At 38.2% G+C, this 22,305-nt stretch overlaps 1 protein-coding gene across 1 annotated transcript in view; it reads right to left on the bottom strand.

The window, feature by feature from the left end:
* Positions 1–22,305, bottom strand: part of enox2 (ecto-NOX disulfide-thiol exchanger 2) — a 587,323-nt gene that overhangs the window by 270,048 nt on the left and 294,970 nt on the right. The gene's annotated exons all lie outside the window — the stretch shown is intronic.

The raw sequence follows: 22,305 nt of genomic DNA, 5'->3' as shown, positions 1-22,305 counted from the left end.
GCACCTTATGGTCCATGATGTGAAAGCCGCACTGACAAAAAAAAAAAACAGAGACATAGGTATATATGATACTAGCAAAATCCCCGCGCTTCGCAGCGGAGAAGTAGTGTGTTAAAGAGGTTATGTAAACATATATATACATATACATATATATACATATCTACATATACACATATCTACATATACATATATATATACATACATATACACATCCACATATACATATATATACATATACAAATGTACACATCTACATATATATATACATATGTACATATATATACATATAAATATATACATATCTACATATATATACACATATATACACATATGCAAATATATATATATATATATATATATATATATATAAATATAGACATACATATATACATACATACATACATACATTCACATATATATCAAAATACCCGCGCTTTGCAGCGGAGAAGTAGTGTGTTAAAGAGGTTATGTAAACATATATATACATATACATATATACATATATCTACATATACATATATATACACATATCAACATATATATACATATATACACATATCAACATATATATACACATACATATACACATATACATAAACACACACATATACATCCATCCATCCTCTTCATATATACATACATACATACATAGTGCGTTGTAACACGGGCTGTGATTGTTACATGGGAGGGAGACGACAAATCACAGCTTCCCGCTTTCTAATCGGGCCTGTGATTGGTGTTTTGACTGATGCCCAGATCCCACAGTATGTCCCCTTAGGAGAGGCGTTAGGCAAGTGTAATTGAATAGCGGTGCTGCAAGTTTAGCTTTACACCTGTTTTTAAGGCTTATTGACTGAAAGGGGTTTTCATGAAAAAACTTAGGGCTTTGCTACAGGATACACCCTCCACAAGTTAAGGAAGTAAAAATAAAGGTATATATTTCTGTTTTATTTAAACCTTTTAAGTTTGTATGCGGGCGGCATGGTGGCGCAGTGAAAGGTGCCAGTTAGGAGACCCGGGTTCGCTTCTCTGCGTGGAGTATGAATGTTCTCCCCGTGTCTGTCTGGGTTTCCTCCGGGTACTCCGGTTTCCTCCCACAGTCCAAAGACATGCAGGTTAGGTGCATTGGCGATTCTAAATTGTCCCTGGTGTGTGGATGTGTGTGGGTGTGTGCGCCCGGCGGTGGGCTGGCACCTTGCCCGGGGTTTGTTTCCTGCCTTGTGCCCTGTGTTGGCAGGGATTGGCTCCTGCATTTAGGATATAGCGGGTTGGATAATGGATGGATGGACATCTGTATGCATAGCCCTATTTGCCCGTTTTCGTTTTTTTTCTTTCTTCAGTAATATTTCAGTAAACCCGGAGCTTGTCAGTTCAAATCCTGGTACTGACACCACTGTGTGACCTTGAGGAAGTCAGTTCACCTGCCTGTGCTGCAAAAAAACAAAAGTAATGAAACAAATTGTACCTCAGATGTTGCAAGTTGCTGGAATAAAGCCATAAGTAAAATAGATAAATATGTATTATACACATAGGAACTATTAATTTATTTTCAGTTAAGTCATCTGCAGCAAACCTTTATAAATGAGGGTTTCTCCTTGTTGCTTCTTCATTGACATTTTCTCTTTGAGAGCTTTTTTCATTTCATTGAAAATTAAAGCAGCAGCTGCCAAAATATGTAGCTTTCTTATTAATTTTTCAACATTGTGTAAAATAACTTTATAAAGTAACATAAAAGGTTTAAATACTGGTTATCCTTTTACACTAAAATATTACTAAAGAGATACAAAAAAAGTAAAATGCATATGTTCTTTTTCTTTAAGGAGATTAAATATTACTGAAGAAAGAAAAAAAAAACTAAAACAGCCAAATGGGGCTATGCATACAAACTTAAAAGGTTTAAATAAAACAGAAATCTATACTTTTATTTTTACTTGCTTAACTTGTGGAGGGTAAATCCTGTAGCAAAGCCCTAACTTTTTTCGTGAAAGCCCGTTTCAGTCAATAAGTCTTAAAAAAAGGTGTAAAGATATTGACAATAATCTATGCAAACTCAGCAAGACATGGAATTGTTTAAATCAAGTATCATTACATCTTGCTTTCTTAAAGAGAAGTAAGGCAGTACTTATAAGCTTACATATATATACAGTATATATATATATATATATATATATATATATATATATATATATATATATAGACATACATACATATATATATATATATATATATATATATATATATATATATATATATATATCTATCTATATCTCTATATACATATATATATATATATATATATATATATATATATATATATATATATATATCCCTATATCCGAAGCCGTGCAAGCACACTCTTGAGAATGCAACGTATAGTTGAACAGGAGAAAAGCAATCTTGCCTCAAATCAATGGCAACCTTTTGTAGGTCTATGAACTTAATTTAAACTTTAGGTTTACACAGTGCTTTCTTTCTGAAGTACCTGCACTCATGAATATGTCTGTATGCGTCAGTCGCTCAAATCCACCCGCTTCGCACCGGCGAAGTACCGCTTTTAAATTTTTATTAAGAACAAAAGAGAACCTTTTTAAATTGAGGGAAAATATACTAATAACAGTTTGTTAAGGATCTGTTTTTTTGTGAAGCTGCCTTCACTCGAGTGATCACTTTGAGCTGACTTGCTGGCCAACTATAAGCGTTACCTGGTAGGTAACCACCCATACAATCAGATTGTGAATCAGACTACGAATGCCGTGAATGTAATTACCCCGATCTACATGTTGTCAAATAAACGAACCACTCGCCGTGGCGCAATTTTAGGGGCTTTGCCTCTAGCGCTGACGTCCGAGGTTCGATTACCGTAAGGGAGTGCAGTGAGTGGCTGGTTACCTACCAGGTAACGCTTATGGTTGGCCAGCAAGTCAGGTAACATCAGCCACGGTGCCTTCAGTTGTGAGAAGCAGATCATAGAATGGTTGAAAATAGTTTACTGTCAAATAATGCAAAGAGTACGCGACACGTCTTTCCCCCTTATTCTTGGCTCATCTGATGTCCGAGGTTCGATTCCCGTAAGGGAGTGCAGTGAGTGGCTGGTTACCTACCAGGTAACGCTTATGGTTGGCCAGCAAGTCAGGTAACATCAGCCACGGTGCCTTCAGTTGTGAGAAGCAGATCATAGAATGGTTGAAAATAGTTTACTGTCAAATAATGCAAAGAGTACGCGACACGTCTTTCCCCCTTATTCTTGGCTCATCAGGCGTACACACTCACTGCACTCGCTTACGGTAATCGAACTTCGGACGTCAGCGCTAGAGGGGCTTCGCAGCGGTGAAGTATTGCTTTTAAATTTTAATTAAGAAGAAAATAAAACCTTTTTAAATTAAGTCTTAAAAAGAGGTGTAAAGATATTGACAATAAGCTACGCAAACCCACCAAGAAATGCAATCGTTTAAATCAAGGTGCGAGTCGAAAAACACCATCCCATAATATTAGTTAACGATTAACACATTTCTATATGTATTGTAAGCATACAATACAACTGATAATATGTTGCGCTTATTTATCTGGTGTACCGACATTTTTGCGCGTTTAACGGCTGAAATCTAACGTGGTTTGTGCCCTTCAGAATGAAAACAGTTTGCATTTACCTTTTTAATAAAAGGCGAGCTTTTAAGCCTGAGAAATCACCCCGTAAATGCACACGTTTAATTGCACATGTGTTAATATGTATGCTTACACAGTATTAAAAGACACTCAAAAATTAACGTCATTTACCTTCGTTCCCGCGTTTGACTCGTGCTGTAAATCTCTTCCTTGTTTTTAGTTCACGTGATTACGTAGGAGGCGTGATGACATGATATGTGACTCCGCCTCCTCCATTAGAGTATATGGACAAAAAACAGGTTCCAGTTATGACCATTACGCGTAGAATTTCGAAATGAAACCTGCCTAACTTTTGTAAGTAAGCTGAAAGGAATGAGCCTGCCAAATTTCAGTCTTCCACCTACACGGGAAGTTGGACAATTAGTGATGAGTGAGTCAGTCAGTCAGTGAGTCAGTCAGTCAGTGAGGGCTTTGCCTTTTATTAGTATAGATTTGGAATTATTCATTTTTTGACCTGTATAGTACATTTCAGAAAACATTGTGGGACGGATGCAACATTATTCATATTATTCATATTCATTCACATAACATCTTGTGGTTGTAATCAGTGACCTCATGTTTTTTTCCCGATCTTGCCAGTCCCTACATGTTTCTGTATGGTGCTGTTTCTTTTGTACTTTAGGACATGCAGAGGAAACAATAGTACAGAGAGGTCAGTTCAGCGCTATATGCAAAAATCAGATTCAAATGTTAACAGTTCACACACACGCAAGGACCGTCCTTCCTACATTTACGACACGTGTACCTGTTGCAATGTACACACTTCTCTGGGACTCTTGATTACAAGTCAGCAAATCTTACAGCTATGCCACGGAAGCTGTTATATCATCCTTGAACCTTTTGTGAAAGTGTTTATTTGATCTTTGGACTTCAGGCTTCACACATTATATAGATTATGCTTACATTTTGTCATTTATTACTAAAATATGAAAAACGTTTGTTTTAACAATGTGTTTACACAGATTATTGTAGAAACGGAACACACATGAAGTGCATGTGTTCCAAATAACGATCTATTATTTCCACTCGAAAACTCCAGCACTTCACTCCCAGATAATCAAGGCATGAGCTGGGAGAACTTTGTGCATGTTCTGCAGCGGTGGGGGGATAGAATAGCAGGCTGCTTGCTGCTTGTCTTTATCAGCACATTTACAGGACAAAAGACGATAACGGAGAGGTGCGAAGGGATTTAAGGTGGGCCGGATTTATGAGTTTTTTCTTAGGCTTTGGTAATTCTAGTGTTAAAAAGCATTTCTTTACCCTCACTTTCACTTTAGTCCTCAGTTGAAAATGCTTTTGCCAAATTGACACTTACAAATTATTTTATGAGTAAATGGCAGTCAAAATATGATGAAAGCATCTCCAAATGTTTTTCCATGTTTTACATGAAAAGTGATGTTAATCTACTGCTCATCATTGTTATCTGTCATCTCTAAGCACACACACTAAAATATGCTTTGTTTGGCTCTGCACCCAGTGCTTTCAAAGCTCATCCTCAGTACCTGTTAACTGTATCATTCAGTATGATCTCATACATTTAGTTTAAAATACAGGAAGAATACATTTGTTTAGCAAATACATCTAAACATATGTACCATCATCTGAAAACCCTATGCATTGTTACTGCTGCTGTGCAGAATTCATTTTATTTTTGACTTTACATTTGTTATTTACAAAAAGTAATTTTGAAAATGTTAAAGTTTTAAGAAGAATTTGACACTTTATTCTCAAATGAATGAAACTACTAAATATTCCAATCCTGTTTGCTTCACAACAAATAATTTATTTTATATTGTACTATTACTGGAAGCATATCTATGAATTATGGCTGACCACTAATCTGAGCAGACCATAATGTATGAAACTTTAGTCCTCTCAAATTTGCCAAGAACAGGAAGATCTGTACTGGAGCGACGACAACACAAGGGTTCTGCTTGAACTGTTGCACATTTTTTCATGAGTCTCGTTTCAATACATTGTTGTAAATTACTGTGCTAAATCAAGGGTGCAGCGAAGGAGCCACAGAAATAATCATTTCTATTACACCCTTCTTGCTATGACTCACTATTTCCCAGCCAAGAACTAATGAAACAAGACCAATATACACAGGAAACAAGGCAGAACAAGATCATTAGCTGTAAGAAAGAGACCTGAATTATTGTGACCTCTCCTCTTAAAGCATATCAAGCAAATCAAACTTAGAAGTCATAAAAAAAAATTATAATGTGTTGTCAGAGAGTGTGACACATCGATTAAGTTAGTCTAGATAAAAGACATCCCCAGTAAATTGTTTTAGAAAGGGTGGCTGCCATCTCTCAGTATCAGAAACAGCCTGCCTGGGGGAAGACTAACCAAAAGAGTGACACCGACAGCACACCGCAGGAGAGAAGACAAAGAAAGACAAGGCACTTCAGGATCAGAAACCCTGACTGCACTAGTTCTAAAAAGACCCTAAAAAAAACTTTTCATTTTTTATTATGGTCTGTAGCGGTTTTGTTAGGCAGTGACAGGCATCACGATGTATGATTCATACAGTATGAACAATAGAGTTGATATTGCTTACTGTACACTTTTAATGCTGTAATAAAATCTTTCTCAAAAAAGAACATATCAGACCAAAATAAAACAGTAACATCTGTGCCATACCTACTGAATATGTTTAAACTGAGATACTGTACAACATAATGTACAGAAATGTGCATTGTTAAGTAACAATACATCATATAATTTGCCTAGGTGTTGTGTCTTACAGGAGCCAATGGCTATTTCAATTTTTTAACCAGTTATCTCAAATCAAAGATGGAATTATTTTGAATTGTCCTTGCTGAATTTTCAGTTCAGCCATTTGTGTCACCTTATATTTCCAGCGAGACTGAAGGTGATGTTATTTTTGTCTCTCTTTAAAATGGTGGTTGACAAATACGGACAATGCACTTATTTGTAAATGTTAATTCAGGTTTTGTCTGCACTGTGGAGACTGTAAACTGTTGCGAGGCTACAGATGATCTGGCCCCAAAGATACTTTTGTTTTGCAGAATCTGTGGCTCCTACTAAGAACAAGTTTTTTTTTTTTTTTTTTATGAAAACATTACAACTTTCTATTACTGAAAACAGAAATTTTGAAATCTTAAAATGTGCTTAAAATACAGCACTTATTAATCACTTTACTCGGCAGTAACATTCATGTCTCTGGTGACTCTTCCTTTGAGGTCAGTAGATGGATTGGGAGAGCATGGGGGGTCATGAGGTCGCTGGAAAGGGCTGTGTGGCGCTCCCAATATCTATGCGAAAGGACAAAGGTCCAAGTCTTAAGAGTCCTGGGGCTTCCTGTCTTGCTATACGGTTGAGAGACATGGATGCTATCCAGTGACCTGAGACGAAGACTGGACTCCTTTGGTACTGTGACTCTTTGTAGGATCCCTGCGTACCGCTGGTTTCAGTTTGTGTCGAGTGAGCGGTTGCTCATGGAGTCCTGAATGAGGCACATCACCTGCTTTGTGAGGGAGCGTCAGTTACGGCACTACGGCCATGAGGCAGGATTCACCAAGTGTGATGTGGCTTGCAGAATCCTCATTGTTTAGGACCCAAGTGGCTGGACCAGGCCAAGGGGATGCCCACGTAACACCTGGCTACAGCAGATAGATGGTCATTTCCAGAGGGTGGGACTGGACAGCGTATCTGCCAACCAGGATTCAGAGTTATTTTGTCATGTGGTGGGTGCAGCAATGTGCTGTACCAGCACATGCCCCCCAAACAGACCTGACTTATTAATCTAATAGCCTATTTAAATGTACTTTTTATGTACAAATGTTATAACTACAGAGTGCAAAGCAGCATATGTGCAATATTCTCAGTCTTTCACAATCTTACAGTGCATCCAGAAAGTATTCACAGCGCATCACTTTTTCCACATTTTGTTATGTTACAGCCTTATTCCAAAATAGATTAAATTCATTTTTTTCCTCAGAATTCTACACACAACAGCCCATAAAGACAACGTGAAAAAAGTTTACTTGAGATTTTTGCAAATTTATTAAAAATAAAAAAAACTGAAAAATCACATGTACATAAGTATTCACAGCCTTTGCTCAGTACTTTGTCGATGCACCTTTGGCAGCGATTACAGCCTCAAGTCTTTTTGAATATGATGCCACAAGCTTGGCACACCTATCCTTGGCCAGTTTCGTCCATTCCTCTTTGCAGCACCTTTCAAGCTCCATCAGGTTGGATGGGAAGTGTCAGTGCACAGCCATTTTAAGATCTCTCGAGAGATGTTCAATCAGATTCAAGTCTGGGCTCTGGCTGGGCCACTCAAGGACATTCACAGAGTTGTCCTGAAGCCACTCCTTTGATATCTTGGCTGTGTGCTTAGGGTCGTTGTCCTGCTTATAGATGAACCGTCACCCCAGTCTGAGGTCAAGAGCGCTCTGGAGCAGGTTTTCATCCAGGATGTCTCTGCACATTGCTGCAGTCATCTTTCCCTTTATCCTAACTAGTCTCCCAGTACCTGCCGCTGAAAAACATCCCCACAGCATGATGCTGCCACCACCATGCTTCACTTTAGGGATGGTATTGGCCTGGTGATGAGCGGTGCCTGGTTTCCTCCAAACGTGACGCCTGGCATTCACACCAAAGAGTTCAATCTTTGTCTCATCAGACCAGAGAATTTTCTTTCTCATGGTCTGAGAGTCCTTCAGGTGCCTTTTGGCAAACTTCAGGCAGGCTGCCATGTGCCTTGTACTAAGGAGTGGCTTCCGTCTGGCCACTCTACCATACAGGCCTGATTGGTGGATTGCTGCAGAGATGGTTGTCCTTCTGGAAGGTTCTCCTCTCTCCACAGAGGACCTCTGGAGCTCTGACAGAGTGACCACTGGGTTCTTGCTCACCTCCCTGACTAAGGCCCTTCTCCCCCGATCGCTCAGTTTAGATGGCCAGCCAGCTCTAGGAAGAGTCCTGGTGGTTTCAAACTTCTTCCACTTACGGATGATGGAGGCCACTGTGCTCATTGGGACCTTCACAGCAGCAGAAATTTTTCTGTAACCTTCCCCAGATTTGTGCCTCGAGACAATCCTGTCTCGGAGGTCTACAGACAATTCCTTTGACTTCATGCTTGGTTTGTGCTCTGACATGAACTGTCTACTGTGGGACCTTATATAGACAGGTGTGTGCCTTTCCAGATCATGTCCAATCAACTGAATTTACCACAGGTGGACTCTAATTAAGCTGCAGAAACATCTCAAGGATGATCAGGGGAAACAGGATGTACCTGAGCTCAATTTTGAGCTTCATGGCAAAGGCTGTGAATACTTATGTACATGTGCTTTCTCAATTTTTTTATTTTTAATAAATTTGCAAAAATCTCAAGTAAACTTTTTTCACGTTGTCATTATGGGGTGTTGTGTGTAGAATTCTGAGGAAAAAAATGAATTTAATCCATTTTGGAATAAGGCTGTAACATAACAAAATGTGGAAAATGTGATGCGCTGTGAATACTTTCCGGATGCACTGTATATAAGCATGTAGGATATCATTACCCAAAATGCAATTCCAAACTTGGCCAATTTTGACCAGAGATGCTGGAGGCTATTGAGGTTTAAACATCGTAACAGTGTGCTGAACATTTCAGTGTCTATGTCTACCTTGGCCAAGTCTGCACCAAGGGCTACTTGTCTCAGAGTTTTGTTTTTCTTTTGTATGTCAGCATGTGTTCTTTGTTTTACACTCATGTGACGGCATTTTTGTGCATTTGTGATCGATACAAGTCAGCTCACTGTCAGGAAGTAGATTTCCTACACAATACACAGTGTTGTCAGTACAATTTCTTAATTCATAGCTCACATCTTGCGTTTCTGTTCATAGAACAGAAGCTAGGATTCTATTTGATGTCTTTGAAAATGAAACAAAAAGAACCTATAATCAGAAGGCAACCTTTTTCTTAAGCACTGCAATAACCACCAAAGAGCCTACCATAGACACAGTAGGATATCAGTCAATCACAGGGCACATGGAAACTTAAACTAGAGCAATTTAGCAATGAGAAAGAAACAGACCATTTGATTTTTTGCAAGAAATCATGCATCCCAGAGTAAACAGACTGGTGATGAATAAAAAGACAGAGTGCAAGGTCCACACTATCCAAGTGCAATGAGATGTCAACAATGTAATGGAAAATACATTAGCGCAGTTGTTAACACTGCTGCTCCTGAGCTCCATGCATCTGGATATGATTTTTGGACTGGGCCTCTGGCCACTGTGTAAAGTGTGTAGAATCTCCCAGTCTGTACTGGTCTCCTTCCACATCTAAAAGAACTGCATATTAGGTTATTTAGTGTCTGTAACTCAAACTCAGTGTGGAAGTGTTTGTGAGTGTGTACTGTGTTGGACTAGTGTGCATTTCCAGGCAGGCTCCTGCCTTTTGCTGCCAACATAGGCTACAGCCCCTAAAGACCTTGAAATGGAAAAAAAATATAAAAAACAACTTTGCCAAGGATCTCAAAATGTAGTAAGAGCTGTCTGGCTCAGTTATTTCCTTGTTTTAGCTTATTTAATCCTTGAAGCCAGTGACCTTTATAAAACAACAGGAGGCTTTGAAATAGAACTGAGCCTTGTCTAGGTTGGACCATCAAGATGCCAAGATAGGTGCTGACCTCCCTGCCAATCTATTTGGCAATAACTGGGTTTTGGAAAATGAATGAATGAATGAATGAAATAATAAATGAACAGGCGGTCAGGTGAAGTTTGTTAACATTCAGTTGCCTGTAATCTGCAAACAAAAGAACGCCTTGGGTCTGAACATCTATAACACGGCAACAAGTGACACATTTTAGAATTAACTGTTCTGGAACCATCTCCTTCTGAGGCTGACTGGACAACCATGCTGTGAAAATCAAAGGCAGATACCCTTGACAAACATGCACCTTTTCTTTATTTCCTGACAAAACATGTTGAAGTAAAGCCTTTTACTGTAACAGTTATGTGCTGCATGTTTGTGAACCGGATAGTGCAAATGCGACAGACAGACAGACAGACAGACAGACAGACAGACAGACAGACAGACAGACAGACAGACAGACAGACAGATAGATAGATAGATAGATAGATAGATAGATAGATAGATAGATAGATAGATAGTCGACGTTTATCCCGGCCAATACCCCCAAGTTGCCAGATGGAGCCATCCCTGCAACATGGAGGGGCCCCGAATTCCAGCAGGGCATCATGGAACTTGAAGTCTTTCATCACAGCCCTGCTGGATACCGTGGGGGCCGCTCCATATAACCTGGAAGTACTTCCCAGTCACAGGGACAGAAGAAATGACATACTTCCGGGTTGAAGAAAAGGAGTTTGCGTCTGACCCGGAAGTGCTGGGAAATCACACGGACTGAGGGAAAGAAGCACTTCCAGGTCAGGAGATATAAAAGGATTATGGGAAACTCCAGAAAGTGAGCCGAGTTGGGAGGAAGGGTGACTGAGCTGCTGGGTGGAGTGGAGGATTGTATTGATTTATTGTGATTGTTTATTGAGTATTGTGGAGTGGAGGGTGCTTTGTGCAGTTATTTATAATAATAAAGTCAATATTTGGACTTTTATCTGGTGTCTGACGAGTGGTCTGAGGGTTCAAGGGGACGACAGTGCCCCCTATCAGTCACAATAGATAGATAGATAGATAGATAGATAGATAGATAGATAGATAGATAGATAGATAGATAGATAGATAGATAGTAAAAGTGCCTATTAATAAACTACGAAGTAGTTGCTTTCAACTTAGGTTTTTGACATTTCTAACGAATTTAATAAATGTAAAAATATTCAGAAAAAACTCAAACAGAATAAATATATGTCAGGACAAGAGAAAAATCATAGCTGTGAATTAGATGTGTCACTTGGTATTTCTAGAAATAGATAGCAAGGCCTGCTTGTGCAAAGTTTTTCTAATTTGTCCTCTATCTCACACTCCCTGCGCACTGAAAACACTGTTCTGATGCTCTACCTGACACTGGTAAATCTAATAAAGTTTTCTGTCTCTTTGAAGGTTTTGCTTGTTAGAGTCTGACTGTACAGTTCTAAGAAATCCTCTGATCTCTTGACCAGACCTGAAAGACTTTATTTCCGTGAGATCACCAGCACTGTTAATGTCATACAAAGCTTGGATTTATCAAGGTGTTGTGGAGAGTAGAGGCTGCAGCTGTCTGGAAAATCTGTAGAATTAATCATTACTGCTTTCAGTCCAATATGACTGAAACATTGTTTCTGTTTGCTCTTTATAAACCAGAGAGGCTTTGTAAAATGACAATTACCATTGCATTTCATACAGTATGTTTCAGTCATAAGGTAATATCTTCTCAGAGAGTTTCACAAAGCACACCACTGTCTTCTCTTGCCTTTGACAATTTAGGACCATGATGCTTCAACAGCTACACTTTCTTCAACAACCCTCACTCGCTTTTTTCAACTGCTTAATAATTCTGTTTTTTTCCTTTGACCTTGAAAGAAGGCTGTGCAGCATGCAAACACCTTTGCTTTTTCTTGCTTAAATGGCCCAGTAATCGTTTTGTACAAGAAGCCCTCCATACCACCCTGCTGCACATGTTCTAAACAAACACAATTATAAACTTTATGGACATATGCTGAACTTAACAAGTTAAACAACTGCAGAGCTAAAGAAAATTTGAAATGAAAATTTCCTAAATATAATTTAAGTTATACAAAATGAGTAAATATTTACTTTTTTCTTCATTACTCACAGTATTAAAAAATACACTTGTCACCTTTTTGGACTATACTGTACTAAACATAATTTAGGTTATGCAAATTGGTACAAACTATCCTTTTGTCATTGCACACCCTTTTCATGACTAAATGTTAATAGCAGAGTAAGGGAAGAGTGCTTTTACCAAGCTAGACATACAGTAAGTTTAAATTTATCTGTTAATCACACATGACTTCAAGAACAATCTGGTTTTGTCCAAAGCGTTGCACACTACCTCTGTATGTTAGACTGAATTTAGAAGTGCTGCTGTTTCTAAATCACAGAAATGATTACAATGTCAGCATTATTATGAAAACACAAGGAACCATCAGTTTAAAGACATAACCTATCCAGTAACTGATATATTGACTTTATTACGTTAAAACCAACATTCCATCCAGACCTGATTATTCAGTCTTTCCCAAATATAACTATCATTTTTCACAGAAATCAGTCACAAATAAAAAAAAATGAGAAACCCAAAGTTTAACACTTAAAAGTGTAAAAAGCCACTCAAAGCCATTTTGAACCACAATGTGTTTTACTACTGAACTCTTAGGCCAGGTTTATACTTCACGTGACGCGACACGTGCTCCAGCGGATGCTACTGCTATGCAAGCGTTGTACCGTTTATACTTGCAAACGTACTTTACGTAAATCTGGAAGATTCAACCAGGTGGCAGTGCAAGATATCATCACGTTGAGAAAACATTCGGCTTCGCTGTGTTTTGAATTGTCCGAAACATCCATTAAATTCTGAGGACACCTTGCAACAAAATCTCTGAAACTGATGTTTAATGATTATATACATTGATCCAAAGATGTACCCATTCCAGCAAGCATCGGCCGCAAGAGGCAGAAACAAACCCTGGATGGGGCATCAGCTCATCGCAAGGTGAACACAAGCACACACATACACAAGCGTCACTTTAGCATCACTAAACCTTCATGTCTTTGGAAAGAAACAGGAGCACACTGTGGAAACCCACCAGGAAAACAAGCAAACTCTAGGCAGGAAAGACAAGGGATGCGACTCTCTGTGAGACAGCAGCACTACCACTCTGCCACCGTACCGCCACAACATGTGTAATTATTATCAGTATTCATTATTTAAATGAAGTTAACGAATTATCTGTAAAATGTAACATGCATGCTTTAATGCATTTCATCACGAAAGTGATATGAAGTATAAATCTAGCGATTCTAAATGTGTAGAGAGCTGGAATATCACAAATGTAATGTGTTCTGTGTGGTGATTGCTGTTGTCAGGTCAGGAGGAAGCCCCAGAAGCATGTACCGATTAACAACTGGGTTGGTTTTAAGATGACATTTACAACGGTCTTCTTTAATGAAATTATAGACAAAATGTCCACTTTAATCACAAAATACACCTTTTCACCATGCCCTTACTTTTTTTCTCTTTGGCTCAAATTTGCTGCTGTACATTCTGATGCTGTTGTTAAAGTGCAAAAAAAAAAAAAAAAAAAAAAAAAAGACGGAACAGAAGATGGTATGTGAGACTTTTAAATTGTATCGTGTCATTACATTGGAGAATATGCGATGCTTGAATATAAAAGCACCACGAATGCATTTCTATGTCGGCATTTTGCTTTACCACATCGAATCATTAATCACACACATCGATCCCGTAGGATCCGCATAGAGGCTTTCTGTCACGTGTAGATAGTAAACAGAGACTCTGACGTCATGTTCTGACTTTTATCACACTGTGCCTCCCCCCACCCCGACTTTTTGCTGGTACTGCAACTTGCGCATGCATCGTGTTAATCCCTGAGGATGTGCTCAGAGGACGCATCAAATGAATGCTGGGAACACGTGGCAGCCATGATGCATGCAGGTACGAGTTCTGAGCGTGAAATATAAATGAGCCCTACGGTTGGTCAAAAGCATTCAACTCATCAGTTTGAGGAGTGGAGGGAATTCTTCTATTTTTCTTAACATTATAAATTATGTGTGGATTCACTCTAAATTCTTACTTTTAAAAGATTTTGCCACAGCAAAGTTTAAAATGCAGTTTTTTCAAAGCACTTAAGTGGCATTTTTGATAAATCTCAGATATGGGAAAAATGTCCAGATCAATTAATAGAAATGGCAATGCAAGTATGCTTAAGCAGAATGCACAGCTGGAACTCCATGGCACTATGACTCCTGACCTCCCATTACCTACATGTTTCTCAGCATCTAGGAGCTGAAAGGACTTTGCATAAGCATGTAAATATCAAAATATGCTTCCATTGTTTCAAATGGAATTATTTATTCTTATTTTTGTGCCACATACAAGTCACAAAAAAGGCTGGCATGTAGGTGTGGTGATACAACATTTTGGATTTAAACCCAGTGTTGCTAGCCACCAAGCTCCTCATTTTAGGACTGTCTGTAATTGGATATTGAACTTCCCATCTCTTAGGACGTCAGCATGTACAGACTGGCAGCACTGCATTCTTTAGGCTGACCTTCAACACAGGCACGGCGCAAGGAAGTGTGTTGAGCCATTTTCTGTAACCCTTGTTAACCTGAATGTGTGGCCAGACACAACTGTAACTTTGTAATTTAATTTACTGATGACACCACCATCATAGGCCTGATCACCAACAATGATAAGACAGCTTACAGACTAGAGTTCTACTGGCTTACTCAGTGGTCCCAGAGCAATAGTATTACCCTTTGAACCAAGACGCTGGTCATTGGTTCCATGAAGCAGAACTGCACTCCCATCTACACTGGAGAGGATGATGCTGGGATATACATGTTATATACACAGTGTAATCTAATATATAAAGTTGAATGAGCACTTTTCCAGTATTCAAACCACATCATTGAGGCGGTCTGTGACTAGCTTTGCACAGATTCTTCATTTGTACAGTGGAAGGGACCACCGGCTATTGTATGCTTTTATTATTAAAAGAGCCCCAGGGGAATTTTTAGGGTTTTGCACAGTTGTGCAAACGTTCTCCCCACTGTGAGTATAGTCAGTGAAATTTTGGTTTGATACCAAAGTTTTTCCAGGTACCCCCTACTGGTGTACAGTATAATTATATAAATATGTTATATGCTATGTATACATTTTTTGTGTGCACGTGTCTTTGTTGGTACTGTATTTTTGTAACTTCTCTAAGGAAACATATAAGGATGAAGTTTAATGTATTATGTGCACATGACATAAAAAAATAATTTGGCTGTTTGTGTAGAATATGCACATTCTCTCCCTCTCTTGGTCAGAATTTTTTTCATAGTATTCTGGTTTTCTTTCTTTTCCTGGCTCACAGGACCTTGAACTGGATTAGGTTGGTTTGATACTGTTATATACTGTACTATAATACATCATTGATGCCTGTTCTTGTCTATGTTTATTTACAAAAAGGTCAAATCAAATGGAAAAATTAAAATTAACTTAAAAGTAATAAATTCTCTCAGTAATGCTCTGAGGAGATATTGCACTCGCCACAAGCATAATAGTTCTTCTGGTCCCATCATGTCTCCTTTTGCATTCTCTGTAACCAATACTCCCTCCAGCTTTGAGCTGAAGTCTCCCCAAATATAAATGAACCTTAGACTTGGAACTAAAAAGTAGGCACTAAAATTGAAGTAATCATTTAATCACTGTGAACAGGGTCTCAGACAGTAGCACATAAATAAATCTACAGTCCTGATGACAATATTAGTCAGGTTGGAGAGCTTTCAGTGGTTACATTTTCATTTGACACTGAATTGTGTCTTTCTTTGTCTGAAAATCAGCTGGGAATTACAAGCTCAAATTCTCTAGCTTTATTATAAGGTGGGTGGTGAATTTCAAAGGTCACAGTAGACTTAAATGTATTTCAAGAACTCCCACACATAAAAAAACATCAGGTGGCACTACAAAAGTGAAAATTATCCACAGCTCTCCCAAGACCTAAGCATGACTGCACAGGAGAGCCACTGCCCACCATTAAATAAAAGCTGTCTTGCTATATTAAACATTGCAATGACAAAAATGCCAGTGAGAATGCTGCCAGTTTATGGATAATGTAAGTTAATTAATAATTACTTGCCTTATGACACTTTTATTCAGAGTTATCCCTCAAGACTTGCTATAAATTTTCATTAACTGTCACCAGAATTAATGCCTTACAGTGCTGAAGGATATCTTTATTCAAGGCTTGTGTGTTTCTACCATAAGTGTCCAGTGAGGTAAATTTAAAACCAGGAATTCTGCATAAAAGAAACAAATCTGAGCCTGATACTATTGCTATAGTATATAATGTTATAAATTACTTCCTACATCTACTGCTCATAAATAACAAAGCAGCAATTTTATATAGAATCTCACTTTCAGGAAAAAAGCCATTCAAGGAAACATAAGCTGTTCCCCCATCATGGCATTCACTTTTAATATTTGTGATTCTCCTTGAGGAAGCAGCTCAGAGTTGTCCTTGTGAAATGATAACAAGGAATATGAACCTGGCCTGGCAGTAGACATACAAAATATATTTTAAACAATACATATAGAAGACTTCCTGCAAAAATTGGACATAATCAGGTGTTGCTACACTGTAAAAGTTTTACATTTTTATGAAATAGTTGATTAAAAAATATCCAATGTACCAATTGCACAAGGCAAATAAAACACAGACAAGACAAGCATAATGTGCTGGGATGGTAACATTTTGAGACACGTGAAAGATGTGCATAAGGTAGTATATTAACTGTGGTCACAGATTTAATTGTAGTCTTGTTTTGTATAATTTAATTTAAATTATTTACACTTAAAGTACAAAAAATATCAACAAAGAATTTCTGCTGGTGTTAAAATGGTATGAATTCTAATTAAGTAAAATTATAAAAGAAAGATCTGAAGTACCTATAATTACTTCATGGAAAATAAATAAACTTGTAATAACAGAATAATGTTTAAGATGTAGTGCACATTAACAAGGGAGAACACTTAAAGTCTAAACTAATGATGCCTCAAGAATGTTCTGTAGAATTGCATTGGAAATTAAATCCATCTTGGAATGGCCTACTGGTGTGTTAGCACTTCTGCCTCTTGTGTCTCATTCCCAGCTTTACTCCCGTTTCAGAAGATCTGCACCTCCTGCCACTCCCAGTTAATGTAACTCTTTGCCCTTCCTATTTCAGGTTCCACCCAAAACAATGCATGTAAGGCTAACTAACCCACCATGATGGAGCATCAGTGTAGGTACTGTATTTATCTTGCAATTTTTACTATTTTTAAATTTTTTATTAAGTTTATGGATTGCACTACAATAAATTCATTCTCCTCTCTAAGACTAGCTAGGGTCCAGGATGTAGCTCCACCTTCAGGCAGTGTTATAACAATAGAGGAAAGGTTAAGGAATTTGATGAATCAAATAATGCACAAACAGGTTTCTCATTCAGTGTAAGTAAATATACCAGAGCCCTGTTCTGTTAGGTTTAATGATTCAATTTTTCCTTTCATTCTTTATAATTGAGTCTATTAACTGCAACCTCACAATTAAATGGAATCAGTAGTAACTAATAATCTATTAAATACATGAAAAAAATCTGTAGTCCTCACACTTAACCTGGCATTCCAAACTCACTACATTAGGTTTTGAAACGAATTTCCATAATCCCAACTGCTTTTATTGCCAGAAACACATTCTTGAGCTAACATGAAGACGGCTTATTAAATGGCAGCAGATCACTGACAGACAGACAAGTCCATGTTCTTTTGTGCATCAACCTGCTTGGTAGTGTGGTTATGCACTGGCCTCCCTATACCCCTAACCTCCACCATCAATGTTCTTTTTGGCTGATATTGAACTATATGTAAGGCTTGATTTTGTAATACCACTACACCACAACAGACTTGAACCCACTAAACCCTGCTACCATATTCCCTACTAAAATTCACAGTTTCTGGCAGCTTTAAATCCAAAACTACAATCCCTCTCTGAGCCTACCAGAATTCATCCCTCAATGCCCAATGGCTAATACTCAGTATCTAAAAGGGGACAAGCTTAGAAGACACTGAGAGTAAACTTATATTTATATGGTATTAACACAGCTACAATCATGTAGTTATTTTTGCTCTTTTTATGGTACTGTGTGCACAACCTTTACCAAAATAATTTATTCAAGCTAATCATTAATTTAAATTAAAACAGATTCACAAAACTCTTGGCAAAAATGTAATTTGGAAGACGGATCAGTCCTATTCTACATATAAAAATTGCTAATAAATATCATCAATCCATCCATTGTAAAATTTCCTTTTCATTGAATACAAGACAAGGACCAAATGTGGACGGGGCAAAAATCCTAAATAAACCTCACATAGCCATTTGGAGAACTCTACTCAAGCAGTAATGAAGGGGTAATACATTTACATATGCATTACAATATACAGAAAATATTTAAATAAAAAACGTATGCTACAGCACATCAAAAACCTCTACATTGGACAGTCTGGTAGCTAAAAACTGTGAGGGTCAAGGGCATCACTCAGATGGCATGGCTGAAACTTCCAAAGCAAATACACATGGCAGAAAGAGAGAGTTACATTCGGGCCATCTTAACACATGGGCACACTGGGCAGTTGTCTGGGGGCCCCATGTTAATCTATATACCTCGGGTCATGACCGTAATTCGTTCCAAAACTCTGGTCGCAACCCAATTTGGTCATGATCTAAAGTAATTTCCCCCATAGGATTGTATGTAAATACAATTAATCCGTTCCGGACCGTACGAGCTGTATGTAAATATGTATTGTTTTAAAGATTTTTAAGCACAAAAGAGTTAATTATACAGTACCATAGATTGCACAGTGTAATAGTAAACTAAATGTTTACTTACTTCTTCTGGTCACTCCAGCTCCTTGATCGCTCAGCTGGAGCGACCGCTTCCTTCTGCCCCACCGAGTGTCAGCCAAAACACCCCTGCTTGGGCTCTCTCGCTCGTTCTCTCTCTCTCTCTCACTCGCTCGCTCGCTCGCTGCACAGGGAATGCACAGGGAGAGACTGAACACGTGCGGAAATCATCGTCGCGTATGAATCGGAAGGATAACTGGCTTGTTCGTCACCCGAGTGTGTGGTCGTGAACAGAGGTAAAGGTTTGGCAAACTTTTTGGTCATAACCCGATTTGTACGTGGTCCGAGATGTTCGTGACCTGAGGTTGTGCAATGTTGTGACTTGCTGAGTGGTTGTTTAGGTAGGGGCCCCAGTGCACTGCTTTGCCCAGAGGCCTATAATGCTGTTAAGATGGCCCCAAGTTACACTAGCAGCAAAAGAGCAAATTTACATCAGAGCATGATTGACCATGTCAAGTATAGCTTCCCAGACAGGTAACAAGAAAGAAACCCAAGGCTAATGAGGTTTAATGGCAGGGCTTGGGTGGTTGAAAAGGTAGAGTTGCAAGTAATCCAGCAGATGTCAGGATGCCTGACCGTCTACTGAGAGAAATGAAGGTCAGAAAAGGTCAGAGGACCATCTGGCTGACAAGCAGAAAACCCTGTGTGCAGAGAAGGCCAGGGACACGTTGCTGTTTTAAGAGTGAAATCAGGGAAGAAGGCCAGGAGACTATGCTGATACCTAAGGGTCAGTGCACAGTTATCCTTTAATGTTAATGGTAAGCTGAGGTGCTGATTTGTAGACTGGGATTTTTAAGGGACGCTGAAGACTTGGTGGTGCAGAGACACCGGTAGGCCTTCTGGTTAATGGTGACCCTTGAGATGATTAATGTCACTCTGAGGCATAAATGATATGGGAATCAGTTCTGAAGGTGGGCTGAAGGTGAAAGACACAAGGAACAGGGGCAGATACAGACAAGTGAGAGAAAGAGGTGGGCAGTGAGGAAGAAAGTGCTCTGTGGTAGTTGGGAGATGGACAAGCGGGAAACCATTCAAAGTGGCAGACTAGTCAGTTGTTCATGGTCTGAACAAGAAGGCTCCGTGGAGAAGAAGGAATTTGTCTCTGTTTTATCTATTTGCCTGCATTTCCACTTCTGAACTGTTGTGTGTTTTATAAAATAAATATGCCGCATGGAATTTTTTTTCTCCTTGGCATCATTCCATGTCATTTTTGTACATTATTATCAAATAAATTTATTATATAAATCAAAGTACTCTCTTCATCACTTGCAGCAAAACAGGCTAAATTACAACTACCTGTGCTTGTTTACACACTTAAAGTCTACTGAATTTGGTGTGTCTTTATGCTTCAAGAGAAATGTATTTATAATTATACAATAAAAAGAAAAACACAATTGCACACATTTGAGTAAAATATATTGGAAATGACAGTTTTTTATGTATGAATAAAAAACTTTGTTTTATATGTATTTTTTTGTATTCTCATTAAACATTCTACACCACACATTTAGTTTGACTAAGTAATTTATATAAACCTGCAAAGCTCCCATCATAGTTGCTTTCAACTTTCTAATTGTGCTTCAATTTGATTTATTTGCATTTACAGTGAAATAATACACCCCTAATGGGAGCAGCCAAAAGAAGAAGAAGAAGAAGAATTACCAGAAAGATTTTTAAAAACTCTCTCTTCACAATAAATGCTTTTCTCTCTCCAATGGTGTAGTAGTTCACTACAGGGTTTACTTCCAACTAGTTAGAGTAAAAAATCCATACCACAGCTCCTTAAAATATAAAGATTAAATACACACACATAAATGTATAGATACATGCATGTACAATACAGGTAACTTTCAATAATACTTTGTAAAGTTCAAGAGTACAATAAGAAACAAATCTCCTTGGTAATAAAGTGCTAAAGCTTTTTAATGTAGTTCTCCTTGATAAACTAAATGTTATTTTTTAATTTCAGGATCCTTCTTTAAATCACTGCATTGAATTTGCTAACCTTGGCACAAAGAAACAATGTTCTAGTTTAGGTTTGCAATACAAGGCACTAAAGACAAGATTCTTCCCTAATTCATTTTCTTTAGTTGCTTTCAAAGCTATTCAGATGAGATATTACAGCTGTCATGACAATTTTATTGTCGCCTTGTGTTTCTATAACAAGTAAAAACAGCTATGGCTAAAAGGACTTCACTGCAGATGGAGCTTATTTTACCAACTTTCAATTCAGCACTGATCTGAGGTTTTTTGCAGTACTGCGCAGGATCTGATCATTTGATTGCTACCATAAAAATAAATCCATCACTGAAATAGTAACCACTCCCTCCACACTAGAACAAATGAGGCCGCATGCTACTGTAACAATAGGCAGGAGACAAGCTGCCTTTTATGTATTTTATCACCTCTTATGCAGACAAGCTCATGCTCTTGGTAAGCCCTGTATCAACAGAATCGGCCCTTCTGCAATTCCTCCCCCATATTCCCTAGAGAGTAAACCATTGTTCATTGAGACCTGTAAATGGAAACTTTCCTTCACTATAAAATATTAATAGTCTGGTGTTGCACAGATAAAATAGTACTACAAAAAGACTGAGTGCTATTGATTGATTGGAAGCATATGCTTAAATAGCTCACACAATCCTTCACTCCTCCATCATTTTTTCCTTTTATCAATATACAGTGGGTATCTGCATATTGGGTAGGCTCCAGTTGTGTAATGCTATTATGTGATGCATACTCAGCTAAAAGGATAAGACAGCCATGAAATTGTCTCTCCTCTAGTTAATGGCATGTGTAAAAATGAGGCCATTTAAACAAAAATACAGAAATTCTGAACAAGCAGTAACTGTTCAATTCAAGATCAAGAATGAACAGAAAAGAAAAAGAAATACTACATTTAATGTCTCAAAACTTTTTGACAACTATTTTAATTGCTTTTTACAAACTGTTAACAAACTTGCTCCTCTGGTTTTATTAGGCACATTGTCAGGGTCTGGGGTAACTCAGTGGGTCAATGTATAATCGTAGTTTTTCCCT

This window comes from Erpetoichthys calabaricus, chromosome 12 (assembly GCF_900747795.2).
Source record: "Erpetoichthys calabaricus chromosome 12, fErpCal1.3, whole genome shotgun sequence".
In the NCBI taxonomy this organism is placed as follows: domain Eukaryota; kingdom Metazoa; phylum Chordata; class Cladistia; order Polypteriformes; family Polypteridae; genus Erpetoichthys; species Erpetoichthys calabaricus.
The sequence above is the reverse complement of the archived record's forward strand: the minus strand, read 5'-3'. Positions and strand labels throughout refer to the sequence as shown.